Source organism: Idiotropiscis lumnitzeri, unplaced genomic scaffold (genome assembly GCF_059441095.1).
Source record: "Idiotropiscis lumnitzeri isolate Australia: NSW breed Sydney's pygmy pipehorse unplaced genomic scaffold, RoL_Ilum_1.0 HiC_scaffold_47, whole genome shotgun sequence".
NCBI lineage: Eukaryota > Metazoa > Chordata > Actinopteri > Syngnathiformes > Syngnathidae > Idiotropiscis > Idiotropiscis lumnitzeri.
The window spans coordinates 922,142-932,269 of record NW_028283585.1 but is presented as its reverse complement, the minus strand read 5'-3'; positions in this window follow the sequence as shown (position 1 = coordinate 932,269).

Below are 10,128 nucleotides of genomic sequence, written 5' to 3'. Positions count from 1 at the left end.
CATTGGAAACGTTTGGTTTAGCTGTTATAAAAGTTTGTTTTTTTAGTGCTGTAAATGCATTTTCAGCTCGCACTGTACACATTTGCTATGAGAGGCATTATCTCATAAGGGAAATATTGGACAATCAAATTAATGACTGCCCAGGCTTCAGGATGTCTTTTTACACTATATAAAGGTGGAAATTTACATTGGAAACGTTTACTTTAGCTGTTAATGAAGTTTCGTTTATTTAGTGCTGAAAATTCATTGTCTGCTGGCGCTGTACACTTTTTCTAAGTGTTGCAATATCTCATGAAGGAAATACTGGACAATCAAATTAATGACTTTCCAGGCTTCAGGATGCCTTTCTACACTATATAAAGGTGGAAATTTACATTGGAAACGTTTGGTTTAGCTGTTATAAAAGTTTGTTTTTTTAGTGCTGTAAATGCATTTTCAGCTCGCACTGTACACATTTGCTATGTGAGGCATTATCTCATAAGGGAAATACTGGACAATCAAATTAATGACTTCCCAGGCTTCAGGATGCCTTTTTACACTCTATAAATGTGGAAATTTACATTGGAAACGTTTGGTTTAGCTGTTAATGAAGTTTCGTTTTTTTAGTGCTGAAAATTCATTGTCTGCTGGCGCTGTACACTTTTTCTAAGTGTTGCAATATCTCATGAAGGAAATACTGGACAATCAAATTAATGACTTTCCAGGCTTCAGGATGCCTTTCTACACTATATAAAGGTGGAAATTTACATTGGAAACGTTTGGTTTAGCTGTTATAAAAGTTTGGTTTTTTAGTGCTGTAAATGCATTTTCAGCTCGCGCTGTACACATTTGCTATGAGAGGCATTATCTCATAAGGGAAATATTGGACAATCAAATTAATGACTGCCCAGGCTTCAGGATGTCTTTTTACACTATATAAAGGTGGAAATTTACATTGGAAACGTTTGGTTTAGCTGTTATAAAAGTTTGTTTTTTTAGTGCTGTAAATGCATTTTCAGCTCGCACTGTACACATTTGCTATGAGAGGCATTATCTCATAAGGGAAATATTGGACAATCAAATTAATGACTGCCCAGGCTTCAGGATGTCTTTTTACACTATATAAAGGTGGAAATTTACATTGGAAACGTTTGGTTTAGCTGTTATAAAAGTTTGTTTTTTTAGTGCTGTAAATGCATTTTCAGCTCGCACTGTACACATTTGCTATGAGAGGCATTATCTCATAAGGGAAATATTGGACAATCAAATTAATGACTGCCCAGGCTTCAGGATGTCTTTTTACACTATATAAAGGTGGAAATTTACATTTGAAACGTTTGGTTTAGCTGTTATAAAAGTTTGGTTTTTTAGTGCTGAAAATGCATTTTCAGCTCGCGCTGTACACATTTGCTATGAGAGGCATTATCTCATAAGGGAAATATTGGACAATCAAATTAATGACTGCCCAGGCTTCAGGATGTCTTTTTACACTATATAAAGGTGGAAATTTACATTGGAAACGTTTGGTTTAGCTGTTATAAAAGTTTGGTTTTTTAGTGCTGTAAATGCATTTTCAGCTCGCGCTGTACACATTTGCTATGAGAGGCATTATCTCATAAGGGAAATATTGGACAATCAAATTAATGACTGCCCAGGCTTCAGGATGTCTTTTTACACTATATAAAGGTGGAAATTTACATTGGAAACGTTTGGTTTAGGTGTTATATAAGTTTGTTTTTTTAGTGCTGAAAATGCATTTTCAGCTCGCACTGTACACATTTGCTATGTGAGGCATTATCTCATAAGGGAAATACTGGACAATCAAATTAATGACTTCCCAGGCTTCAGGATGCCTTTTTACACTATATAAAGGTGGAAATTTACATTGGAAACGTTTGGTTTAGCTGTTATAAAAGTTTGGTTTTTTTAGTGCTGAAAATTCATTGTCTGCTGGCGCTGTACACTTTTTCTAAGTGTTGCAATATCTCATGAAGGAAATACTGGACAATCAAATTAATGACTTTCCAGGCTCCAGGATGCCTTTCTACACTATATAAAGGTGGAAATTTACATTGGAAACGTTTGGTTTAGCTGTTATAAAAGTTTGGTTTTTTAGTGCTGTAAATTCATTTTCAGCTCGCGCTGTACACATTTGCTATGAGAGGCATTATCTCATAAGGGAAATATTGGACAATCATATTAATGACTGCCCAGGCTTCAGGATGTCTTTTTACACTATATAAAGGTGGAAATTTACATTGGAAACGTTTAGTTGAGCTGTTAATGAAGTATCGTTTTTTTAGTGCTGAAAATTCATTGTCTACTGGCGCTGTACACTTTTTCTAAGTGTTGCAATATCTCATGAAGGAAATACTGGACAATCAAATTAATGACTTTCCAGGCTTCAGGATGCCTTTCTACACTAGATAAAGGTGGAAATTTACATTGGAAACGTTTGGTTTAGCTGTTATAAAAGTTTGTTTTTTTAGTGCTGTAAATGCATTTTCAGCTCGCACTGTACACATTTGCTATGAGAGGCATTATCTCATAAGGGAAATATTGGACAATCAAATTAATGACTGCCCAGGCTTCAGGATGTCTTTTTACACTATATAAAGGTGGAAATTTACATTGGAAACGTTTACTTTAGCTGTTAATGAAGTTTCGTTTATTTAGTGCTGAAAATTCATTGTCTGCTGGCGCTGTACACTTTTTCTAAGTGTTGCAATATCTCATGAAGGAAATACTGGACAATCAAATTAATGACTTTCCAGGCTTCAGGATGCCTTTCTACACTATATAAAGGTGGAAATTTACATTGGAAACGTTTGGTTTAGCTGTTATAAAAGTTTGGTTTTTTAGTGCTGTAAATGCATTTTCAGCTCGCGCTGTACACATTTGCTATGAGAGGCATTATCTCATAAGGGAAATATTGGACAATCAAATTAATGACTGCCCAGGCTTCAGGATGTCTTTTTACACTATATAAAGGTGGAAATTTACATTGGAAACGTTTGGTTTAGCTGTTATAAAAGTTTGTTTTTTTAGTGCTGTAAATGCATTTTCAGCTCGCACTGTACACATTTGCTATGAGAGGCATTATCTCATAAGGGAAATATTGGACAATCAAATTAATGACTGCCCAGGCTTCAGGATGTCTTTTTACACTATATAAAGGTGGAAATTTACATTGGAAACGTTTGGTTTAGCTGTTATAAAAGTTTGTTTTTTTAGTGCTGTAAATGCATTTTCAGCTCGCACTGTACACATTTGCTATGAGAGGCATTATCTCATAAGGGAAATATTGGACAATCAAATTAATGACTGCGATGGCTTCAGGATGTCTTTTTACACTATATAAAGGTGGAAATTTACATTTGAAACGTTTGGTTTAGCTGTTATAAAAGTTTGGTTTTTTAGTGCTGAAAATGCATTTTCAGCTCGCGCTGTACACATTTGCTATGAGAGGCATTATCTCATAAGGGAAATATTGGACAATCAAATTAATGACTGCCCAGGCTTCAGGATGTCTTTTTACACTATATAAAGGTGGAAATTTACATTGGAAACGTTTGGTTTAGCTGTTATAAAAGTTTGGTTTTTTAGTGCTGTAAATGCATTTTCAGCTCGCGCTGTACACATTTGCTATGAGAGGCATTATCTCATAAGGGAAATATTGGACAATCAAATTAATGACTGCCCAGGCTTCAGGATGTCTTTTTACACTATATAAAGGTGGAAATTTACATTGGAAACGTTTGGTTTAGGTGTTATATAAGTTTGTTTTTTTAGTGCTGAAAATGCATTTTCAGCTCGCACTGTACACATTTGCTATGTGAGGCATTATCTCATAAGGGAAATACTGGACAATCAAATTAATGACTTCCCAGGCTTCAGGATGCCTTTTTACACTATATAAAGGTGGAAATTTACATTGGAAACGTTTGGTTTAGCTGTTATAAAAGTTTGGTTTTTTTAGTGCTGAAAATTCATTGTCTGCTGGCGCTGTACACTTTTTCTAAGTGTTGCAATATCTCATGAAGGAAATACTGGACAATCAAATTAATGACTTTCCAGGCTCCAGGATGCCTTTCTACACTATATAAAGGTGGAAATTTACATTGGAAACGTTTGGTTTAGCTGTTATAAAAGTTTGGTTTTTTAGTGCTGTAAATGCATTTTCAGCTCGCGCTGTACACATTTGCTATGAGAGGCATTATCTCATAAGGGAAATATTGGACAATCATATTAATGACTGCCCAGGCTTCAGGATGTCTTTTTACACTATTTAAAGGTGGAAATTTACATTGGAAACGTTTAGTTGAGCTGTTAATGAAGTATCGTTTTTTTAGTGCTGAAAATTCATTGTCTACTGGCGCTGTACACTTTTTCTAAGTGTTGCAATATCTCATGAAGGAAATACTGGACAATCAAATTAATGACTTTCCAGGCTTCAGGATGCCTTTCTACACTATATAAAGGTGGAAATTTACATTGGAAACGTTTGGTTTAGCTGTTATAAAAGTTTGGTTTTTTAGTGCTGTAAATGCATTTTCAGCTCGCGCTGTACACATTTGCTATGAGAGGCATTATCTCATAAGGGAAATATTGGACAATCAAATTAATGACTGCCCAGGCTTCAGGATGTCTTTTTACACTATATAAAGGTGGAAATTTACATTGGAAACGTTTGGTTTAGCTGTTATAAAAGTTTGGTTTTTTAGTGCTGAAAATGTATTTTCAGCTCGCACTGTACACATTTGCTATGTGAGGCATTATCTCATAAGGGAAATACTGGACAATCAAATTAATGACTTCCCAGGCTTCAGGATGCATTTTTACACTCTATAAATGTGGAAATTTACATTGGAAACGTTTGGTTTAGCTGTTATAAAAGTTTGTTTTTTTAGTGCTGTAAATGCATTTTCAGCTCGCGCTGTACACATTTGCTATGTGAGGCATTATCTCATAAGGGAAATACTGGACAATCAAATTAATGACTGCCCAGGCTTCAGGATGTCTTTTTACACTATATAAAGGTGGAAATTTACATTGGAAACGTTTGGTTTAGCTGTTATAAAAGTTTGGTTTTTTAGTGCTGAAAATGCATTTTCAGCTCGCACTGTACACATTTGCTATGTGAGGCATTATCTCATAAGGGAAATACTGGACAATCAAATTAATGACTTCCCAGGCTTCAGGATGCCTTTTTACACTCTATAAATGTGGAAATTTACATTGGAAACGTTTGGTTTAGCTGTTAATGAAGTTTCGTTTTTTTAGTGCTGAAAATTCATTGTCTGCTGGCGCTGTACACTTTTTCTAAGTGTTGCAATATCTCATGAAGGAAATACTGGACAATCAAATTAATGACTTTCCAGGCTTCAGGATGCCTTTCTACACTATATAAAGGTGGAAATTTACAATGGAAACGTTTGGTTTAGCTGTTATAAAAGTTTGGTTTTTTAGTGCTGTAAATGCATTTTCAGCTCGCGCTGTACACATTTGCTATGAGAGGCATTATCTCATAAGGGAAATATTGGACAATCAAATTAATGACTGCCCAGGTTTCAGGATGTCTTTTTACACTATATAAAGGTGGAAATTTACATTGGAAACGTTTAGTTTAGCTGTTAATGAAGTTTCGTTTTTTTAGTGCTGGAAATTCATTGTCTGCTGGCGCTGTACACTTTTTCTAAGTGTTGCAATATCTCATGAAGGAAATACTGGACAATCAAATTAATGACTTTCCAGGCTTCAGGATGCCTTTCTACACTATATAAAGGTGGAAATTTACATTGGAAACGTTTGGTTTAGCTGTTATAAAAGTTTGGTTTTTTAGTGCTGTAAATGCATTTTCAGCTCGCGCTGTACACATTTGCTATGAAAGGCATTATCTCATAAGGGAAATATTGGACAATCAAATTAATGACTGCCCAGGCTTCAGGATGTCTTTTTACACTATATAAAGGTGGAAATTTACATTGGAAACGTTTAGTTTAGCTGTTAATGAAGTTTCGGTTTTTTAGTGCTGAAAATTCATTGTCTGCTGGCGCTGTACACTTTTTCTAAGTGTTGCAATATCTCATGAAGGAAATACTGGACAATCAAATTAATCACTTTCCAGGCTTCAGGATGCCTTTCTACACTATATAAAGGTGGAAATTTACATTGGAAACGTTTGGTTTAGCTGTTATAAAAGTTTGGTTTTTTAGTGCTGTAAATGCATTTTCAGCTCGCGCTGTACACATTTGCTATGTGAGGCATTATATCATAAGGGAAATACTGGACAATCAAATTAATGACTTCCCAGGCTTCAGGATGCCTTTTTACACTCTATAAATGTGGAAATTTACATTGGAAACGTTTGGTTTAGCTGTTAATGAAGTTTCGTTTTTTTAGTGCTGAAAAAACATTGTCTGCTGGCGCTGTACACTTTTTCTAAGTGTTGCAATATCTCATGAAGGAAATACTGGACAATCAAATTAATGACTTTCCAGGCTTCAGGATGCCTTTCTACACTATATAAAGGTAGAAATTTACATTGGAAACGTTTGGTTTAGCTGTTATAAAAGTTTGGTTTTTTAGTGCTGTAAATGCATTTTCAGCTCGCGCTGTACACATTTGCTATGAGAGGCATTATCTCATAAGGGAAATATTGGACAATCAAATTAATGACTGCCCAGGCTTCAGGATGTCTTTTTACACTATATAAAGGTGGAAATTTACATTGGAAACGTTTAGTTTAGCTGTTATAAAAGTTTGTTTTTTTAGTGCTGTAAATGCATTTTCAGCTCGCGCTGTACACATTTGCTATGTGAGGCATTATCTCATAAGGGAAATACTGGACAATCAAATTAATGACTGCCCAGGCTTCAGGATGTCTTTTTACACTATATAAAGGTGGAAATTTACATTGGAAACGTTTGGTTTAGCTGTTATAAAAGTTTGGTTTTTTAGTGCTGAAAATGCATTTTCAGCTCGCACTGTACACATTTGCTATGTGAGGCATTATCTCATAAGGGAAATACTGGACAATCAAATTAATGACTTCCCAGGCTTCAGGATGCCTTTTTACACTCTATAAATGTGGAAATTTACATTGGAAACGTTTGGTTTAGCTGTTAATGAAGTTTCGTTTTTTTAGTGCTGAAAATTCATTGTCTGCTGGCGCTGTACACTTTTTCTAAGTGTTGCAATATCTCATGAAGGAAATACTGGACAATCAAATTAATGACTTTCCAGGCTTCAGGATGCCTTTCTACACTATATAAAGGTGGAAATTTACATTGGAAACGTTTAGTTTAGCTGTTATAAAAGTTTGGTTTTTTAGTGCTGTAAATGCATTTTCAGCTCGCGCTGTACACATTTGCTATGAGAGGCATTATCTCATAAGGGAAATATTGGACAATCAAATTAATGACTGCCCAGGCTTCAGGATGTCTTTTTACACTATATAAAGGTGGAAATTTACATTGGAAACGTTTAGTTTAGCTGTTAATGAAGTTTCGTTTTTTTAGTGCTGGAAATTCATTGTCTGCTGGCGCTGTACACTTTTTCTAAGTGTTGCAATATCTCATGAAGGAAATACTGGACAATCAAATTAATGACTTTCCAGGCTTCAGGATGCCTTTCTACACATATAAAGGTGGAAATTTACATTGGAAACGTTTGGTTTAGCTGTTATAAAAGTTTGGTTTTTTAGTGCTGTAAATGCATTTTCAGCTCGCGCTGTACACATTTGCTATGAGAGGCATTATCTCATAAGGGAAATATTGGACAATCAAATTAATGACTGCCCAGGCTTCAGGATGTCTTTTTACACTATATAAAGGTGGAAATTTACATTGGAAACGTTTAGTTTAGCTGTTAATGAAGTTTCGGTTTTTTAGTGCTGAAAATTCATTGTCTGCTGGCGCTGTACACTTTTTCTAAGTGTTGCAATATCTCATGAAGGAAATACTGGACAATCAAATTAATGACTTTCCAGGCTTCAGGATGCCTTTCTACACTATATAAAGGTGGAAATTTACATTGGAAACGTTTGGTTTAGCTGTTATAAAAGTTTGTTTTTTTAGTGCTGTAAATGCATTTTCAGCTCGCACTGTACACATTTGCTATGTGAGGCATTATCTCATAAGGGAAATACTGGACAATCAAATTAATGACTTCCCAGGCTTCAGGATGCCTTTTTACACTCTATAAATGTGGAAATTTACATTGGAAACGTTTGGTTTAGCTGTTAATGAAGTTTCGTTTTTTTAGTGCTGAAAATTCATTGTCTGCTGGCGCTGTACACTTTTTCTAAGTGTTGCAATATCTCATGAAGGAAATACTGGACAATCAAATTAATGACTTTCCAGGCTTCAGGATGCCTTTCTACACTATATAAAGGTGGAAATTTACATTGGAAACGTTTGGTTTAGCTGTTATAAAAGTTTGGTTTTTTAGTGCTGTAAATGCATTTTCAGCTCGAGCTGTACACATTTGCTATGAGAGGCATTATCTCATAAGGGAAATATTGGACAATCAAATTAATGACTGCCCAGGCTTCAGGATGTCTTTTTACACTATATAAAGGTGGAAATTTACATTGGAAACGTTTGGTTTAGCTGTTATAAAAGTTTGTTTTTTTAGTGCTGTAAATGCATTTTCAGCTCGCACTGTACACATTTGCTATGAGAGGCATTATCTCATAAGGGAAATATTGGACAATCAAATTAATGACTGCCCAGGCTTCAGGATGTCTTTTTACACTATATAAAGGTGGAAATTTACATTGGAAACGTTTGGTTTAGCTGTTATAAAAGTTTGTTTTTTTAGTGCTGTAAATGCATTTTCAGCTCGCACTGTACACATTTGCTATGAGAGGCATTATCTCATAAGGGAAATATTGGACAATCAAATTAATGACTGCCCAGGCTTCAGGATGTCTTTTTACACTATATAAAGGTGGAAATTTACATTTGAAACGTTTGGTTTAGCTGTTATAAAAGTTTGGTTTTTTAGTGCTGAAAATGCATTTTCAGCTCGCGCTGTACACATTTGCTATGAGAGGCATTATCTCATAAGGGAAATATTGGACAATCAAATTAATGACTGCCCAGGCTTCAGGATGTCTTTTTACACTATATAAAGGTGGAAATTTACATTGGAAACGTTTGGTTTAGCTGTTATAAAAGTTTGGTTTTTTAGTGCTGTAAATGCATTTTCAGCTCGCGCTGTACACATTTGCTATGAGAGGCATTATCTCATAAGGGAAATATTGGACAATCAAATTAATGACTGCCCAGGCTTCAGGATGTCTTTTTACACTATATAAAGGTGGAAATTTACATTGGAAACGTTTGGTTTAGGTGTTATATAAGTTTGTTTTTTTAGTGCTGAAAATGCATTTTCAGCTCGCACTGTACACATTTGCTATGTGAGGCATTATCTCATAAGGGAAATACTGGACAATCAAATTAATGACTTCCCAGGCTTCAGGATGCCTTTTTACACTATATAAAGGTGGAAATTTACATTGGAAACGTTTGGTTTAGCTGTTATAAAAGTTTGGTTTTTTTAGTGCTGAAAATTCATTGTCTGCTGGCGCTGTACACTTTTTCTAAGTGTTGCAATATCTCATGAAGGAAATACTGGACAATCAAATTAATGACTTTCCAGGCTCCAGGATGCCTTTCTACACTATATAAAGGTGGAAATTTACATTGGAAACGTTTGGTTTAGCTGTTATAAAAGTTTGGTTTTTTAGTGCTGTAAATGCATTTTCAGCTCGCGCTGTACACATTTGCTATGAGAGGCATTATCTCATAAGGGAAATATTGGACAATCATATTAATGACTGCCCAGGCTTCAGGATGTCTTTTTACACTATATAAAGGTGGAAATTTACATTGGAAACGTTTAGTTGAGCTGTTAATGAAGTATCGTTTTTTTAGTGCTGAAAATTCATTGTCTACTGGCGCTGTACACTTTTTCTAAGTGTTGCAATATCTCATGAAGGAAATACTGGACAATCAAATTAATGACTTTCCAGGCTTCAGGATGCCTTTCTACACTAGATAAAGGTGGAAATTTACATTGGAAACGTTTGGTTTAGCTGTTATAAAAGTTTGTTTTTTTAGTGCTGTAAATGCATTTTCAGCT